Source organism: Triturus cristatus, chromosome 5_1 (assembly GCF_964204655.1).
Source record: "Triturus cristatus chromosome 5_1, aTriCri1.1, whole genome shotgun sequence".
Taxonomy (NCBI): domain Eukaryota; kingdom Metazoa; phylum Chordata; class Amphibia; order Caudata; family Salamandridae; genus Triturus; species Triturus cristatus.
In genome coordinates, this window is record NC_140587.1 from 435,632,746 (window position 1) to 435,638,745 (window position 6,000).

Below are 6,000 nucleotides of genomic sequence, written 5' to 3' on the forward strand. Positions count from 1 at the left end.
TGCAATGCAATAGGTCTCGCATTTACACAAGTTGAAGCTATTTGCATTTTAAATGACCATGCGTTTTATTTATGTTTCAAACTCCAAAAAATAAATAACAAGCATTGGCATAGCCAAAAGGTCTCGCTTTTGGGACCTTATAAGTATTTAATTATGCAGAACAATATTCTTGGTGCCACAACATCAACTGTTGCATGGCTAAACACTAATAAGGTCCCAAAGGTGAGACCTATTGTGCCCTGGGTGTAATGTCAAGACTTAATTATAAATACATTAATTCCCACCGTCTAAACATTAAACTCGGTCACCACTGACTCAAGAACAGAATGACTGTGGCTACCACAAAGCCCCACTTCATTCAGAAAAGACAGTCTTTCATTGGCATGACACCAACCGTATTAACAAAAGAGGGTTTATGAAATTGCCTAAAGCTTGGTGCTTCCTTTTTGATCGAAGCGCTTTCTGTGGAATGGGAATCTCCGTTTGTCTGTAGACTCTTAGTCCGCCCAGAGATCACACTGTCCCCACCCAAGCCCGACGCACGGTGGACATGTTGCTGCAGCTTCGGCGCAGAGCCTCTGATTACATAGGTGGCGTGTTGCTGTTGTCTTCTGCGGCTGTCTATACAGCTCGGTATAATTATGTGTCACAGAATTTTTTTAGGTCTCGCTAGTGTAGGCTGCGCACATGTGCAGTCTCGCTGGCGAGATTTAATGTTTTGGGGATTTTTCAGTAAAGGGCTTTAAGCCCCGCTCTTCTTTCCCATTGGCCGGCGTCACCGTTTATGCTAAACGGCGGCCAACCATTGGGAAAGAGCTGTTGGTGATGTTTTCGCTCTGCTTTTTCTGCCGTCCCACTTGGACGGCCTCGCCTGCTTTCCTACTGAATTAAAAGGTTTCTTATCTTTATGGGGCCAAACACATGGCCCCATAAAGATAAGAAACCTTTTAGCAGGCGAGGCCACGGCAGAAAAAGCTAAACGAAAACGTCATGGCGAGCACTTGTTGTTCATACTGTTACAATTCTCTCACTCTCTCAATCACCCTGGTTGTAGCCTTCGTTTCTTTTCACTCTCTGGATGTTGGCATCACTGTTTTTACCTGTGGGCTATGACTCTGTTCACATGCCTTTTACATCGTATACTATACCCTCTCACATTTATTATCCGCTCATTGATTTCCTAGTTGCTATTCTTTTTCTATTTCAGCCACTACTTTGTGACATACTCTTCCATGTTTTGTGTATTGTAATGTCGGTTAGTTTGATTTTTATCTTCACCCCAAGACTCTTAAACTCCACTCAGGTTCAGGTTTTAAAGTCTTTATTTCGATAATAAAATCATAAAAGACAGCAAGATCAACACAGACAGTTTGGACCAATTATCAATCTACTCATACTTTACATACACAATAAACTGGCCAATTTACGAATATTTTTACACACAATAAGATCAGTACATTAAAACCCTTATTAACATCCTAATAATACAAAGACAGCCCGTCTAAATAATTTTAAGAGTATAAAAACAGTAATTAAAACAGTCTTAATACACTATACAATGTCCAACGTTAGATCAGAACAATAAGGTTTTAAATACAATTCAGAGGAGAAATCTTTTCTGCCTGTTTTTTAGCTCTAATAATCCAAACCCAACCAAGAAATTTCGCTATGCTCACCACAAACAACTCTGAGGTATTGGTCTTTAATACCCGAATGGCCTCCGCAGACCAACTGCAGGTAAGGCGTTGGAACAAAGGTTTTATCCATTTTCTACGTGGGTCTTGATACATGGGACAGGCAAATAAAAGATGACCCCCAGTCTCCTTATGGCCTGGGCACCATTGACAAAATTCGGTTACTCCAGAAGCCCAATTTTTTGTGAATGAATTCAAAGGCAGGGATCCCACCCGAAACTGGTGATAAAGTTTCTTGTCGAGAGGCCTGGTGATAATATCCCAGTAATTCTCGCGAGAGAGATCCAGCTTATTAATCAGGAACCTTCCTGTTAGACTGGTAGAGCTAGAGGCAATCACTAAGGTTTGTCGAACTGAGGCCCAATACAGCGCTTTAAATTCTTGTTTGGTGGGAAACACATTGGTTCCTGGAGACACCCACAGCTGTTCCATTCCCATTTCGACCAAAATGGTTTTTACCGTACGTAGCCATGGAATTCTCCCGGAGCCCTCAATAGACCTAACTTCAGCAAGTTCATTAGCAAAAAGGACAAGGTCGGGAGAAGTCCAAATCCGCCTCCAGAGGGCTACCAATCTGAACCTTGCCATCTCATTTATTGGGTTACATCCTAAATCCAAACAAAGAGGTATGGATGGAGTGGATTGCGGTAGCCCCAATAAACTCCGCAAGAACTTACACTGTGCTTTAAACAGGCTAGAAAGATCCATGTACCCCAGAGATCCGCACCATCTAAAATAGCGGCATTAATCTTTGTGTCGTAAATTTTTAGCGCTGGGTGCACACGTTTGGTGATAGATCTCTTTTGCTCCCTAAGAAGACAACCAGTTAAGCAGGCCAGTTTTAGCTGCTGTTCAACCACCTGCTCCTTCCACTCACTTCCTGAGCACCAGTCATGCTTAGTACCCTTAGGCGATACGCTCCATTCCAAGATGGCGCATTATTTGCATTCGTCGGAAACAGGTCACCGCCCTATCTCTCTTTTAAATACCGGGAATCCTATCGTTGCACAACACTGCTAATGCGCATGTGCCATTTCGAACAAATGCGGGACGTTTCTTTCTCATAAGTACACCATTCCTATCCACGTATAGTTTTTAATTTTCACCTTCCCGAGAGTTCTGTTTATTTTGTGTTTCATTGTGCCACACCCCTGTGTTTGCATCGTGCGCCGAGTTCATTTTAAAGTTTTGTTCCTAAATATGTTACTTCCAGAGATCATTGACAACTTTCAGCACCATGGCTGTAGTCAAGCGTCACGCTGGATAATGCCAGTCACCAAATAAAGGCGTTGCTTGTCGCACAGCCACGCAATACGTGGATCACACTCCTGTCAGAAGCCGGAACAGGCCGGCACGTGGCAGAGCAGAGACGCCTGCCACAGTAGGAAGAGCGGCCCCTGTTGGCAGGCCGGGCTAGAGGTGTTTTATGGCACTCGCTGCCGGAAAGTAAAGGTCCCGGCTCTCTTCATGTCACCAGGGAGAACATCCAGAGGCAATGCGGTCATGGACACCAGGGGCCCCGCGCACGTCACGTTCCCAGGCCAGCTTCGAGCCCCATGGTGAATGACTGCATACGTATCCACTCCGGGGAATGTCCTGTAATAAAAATAAGTCTGACATGGAAGATTGAAATCTGAGAATTTTTGATCAAAGCCTCTGCACCTACAAAGCTAAAAAAAAAAACCACAATTACCGCCATTCTACCTTTAACCCTAAACCCACCGTATTTAGAGCTGCCTCAAAAAACCCATTCTTATCCTCAGATTTAAAACTCGAGTCATAACCACAGTGCTGCTGTCCTCACTACTCACGTTTCTCCTCAGAATACTAAGTGCTACTAACAGCGCTTGCTACAATCACAGTGATTCCCTCCACCCAGCGCTGTCTTCAAATTCCTTATATATATTCTAACCCACTATTCGCGGTACTACCTCTTACATCATCAATTGCAGTGCTGCCATTGGGCCCTCCAGTCTCAACTCTACCTCCGAACCCGCAAATCACAGTGCTGCCTCCAAACTCCCCACTCACACACCTGCCTCCTAACTCACCACCGTGCTGCTCCCACCCCCACGATCAGAGGTGGCCTCTGCTTAGAAAGCGCCCTGGGCAAAACCAGAGTGTGGGTGGATGGGAAAAACAGCACGAAAAGAATAGCAGTCAAAATAAGAAACTGACAACAGCAGCCTCCAGAAACGGCGTTTCAATGCCCTTCTGGTTAGAGGCACGCTGGAAGAAACCTGTTGCAGGATGCTCCGGCATCCCTCTGTTGACATGCGCCCCGGGTGTGTGCCCAGCTCACACATACTAAAGGCGGGCCCTGCCCACAATCGCACTACTGCAGCATTCCTAGGTGTTATTGCCTTCAGCTGCGTCCTCATGGCAGTAGCCGCCGGAAATGCGTTGAGATACCAATTTACAACATATAAACACTACATTACAATTTCTTGGGAAAGGGAAACTTTCCCGAAAATGTTCTTGCACTGGATTAGAATACTCCATTTCAGATTTAGAATGGTAAATTGTCAGTTTCTGGTCTTTTGAGGGTGCAGCGGACGAGAAAGAACCCATAAAGTAAACTACTAATCAAAAGGAGCAAAACCTACCATTCATAGCGTTGCTTGCAACCCCACACTCATAGCGCTGTGTCTTAGCCCATCATGCATATTGCTGCCTCAAGATTCACTTCCTCCAGAAAAGGCGGTTTGATCACCAGGGACACGCATCATGCAAACCACAGCAAGAATTATGCGTGGATGCAACATCAACCTTAAAACCTTCAAAGTGTTTTCCCCAACTCTCACTAGTTCTAAAAGAACAAGGCATTAAAGAGACCTGACAAGGTTGCTAGTGAAGTTTCAAGACAAACATTAACCCCAGAAGAAAGTTTCTGCATCCACAGCCCTATGGCAAAAGGAATACAACCTATTCGGGAAATTAAGGATTTGAGCTGCTATGGTCCATGCCCTAGAATCTACAGTCCTCCCTAAAGACCCGCAAATGCACCACAAGGCTCTTTAACCCAGCAATCGTGCTACCTGCACGCCCACAATCAGAATGGTACCTCCATATCCACTATTACAATACTGATGTTTAAAAACTCAACGTTGCAGAACGCCATATCCACCAAGCACAATATTGCCAGAAGAAATGGATTACACAGCATGAAGTAGCTGGGCCCATCACATATCCTTTCTTTGCCAATGGAGTGCTCTGGTTGGTTCTTAGGATGGTGACCTATCCATTTGGAGCAGTTTTGGTGCACTGATAGCCATTATGCCCATGGGTGATTAGCCATTCGGCAATGCACTATTTTGCTGCATCACTGCCTAACACAGGTGATCTGATGACAGTTTTTAGGTCTCGCCTGGCGTTAGCTGCGCGCATGTGCTGCTCTCGCCATGCAAGGGCCTTTTGGAATCAATACGGATTCCAAGCGTGCACGTCGTGGGACAGAAGATGTGCACGCATAGGACTGGATGCTTTACTGGTGGCTCCTGACGGCGGACTCGGCATAAAACTTAAGTTTTTATGCATGAGGACTCTGCTTCAAAGGTTCGGCTTCAAAGGTAAGCTTTTGATTATATCTTGCGTGTGGGATGCTTTTTTCTTTTCTTTATTTGACGCTACTTTGTTACTGCAAACTACAGACTTTCGTCCTCTGCCCCCTCCCCCCACCTAACGTGTGGTGAGATTTGGACTCCCTCATCACACTGGTGCAAGTGAGACTGGTTTAAAAACATTGTTCAAAGCTATTTTTTGTTTAGAAATAATGATGGCTGTATTGTAGCCTGCCGCCGAGGGCTGTAACGCCTGTTAAAGACCCTCTACCTGTTAAGCTTCAGACAGGGTCCTATAACAACAAAGATGGCCTTAATAACTGCTTTGGCTTGAGGCGTAAGGGCTATAGTGTGTTTACTTCTGTGACGGCTTTGAACTGGTTCTGGTCTGACCTATCACACAGATTTCAGTGTCTCAAAATGTGCAACTCAGTTCCATTCGTCTCTCCATTAATTAGTGTGAGCCACTGGTAATAAAATACCCCGTCCGCTTTCCAAACCATTGCTTTTTTTGTTTGGTTTTGTGTTTTGCTCGTCCGTGTCACTTTAAGCGAGAACTAACTATATGCAAATCAGTTTATGGCCTTCTCCTGTACACAGAGTTCAGTCTCTGTCTTCAGGTTAGAGTAATTTAAAGCCAATATTACTTTTTTATGGCCAATTAGAATATACTTGTTTTAAGTACACCTGCCGGCCAGGAAACAAATGTACTGCACTGTAAATTCAAAAAATTTTTGTAACTAAAC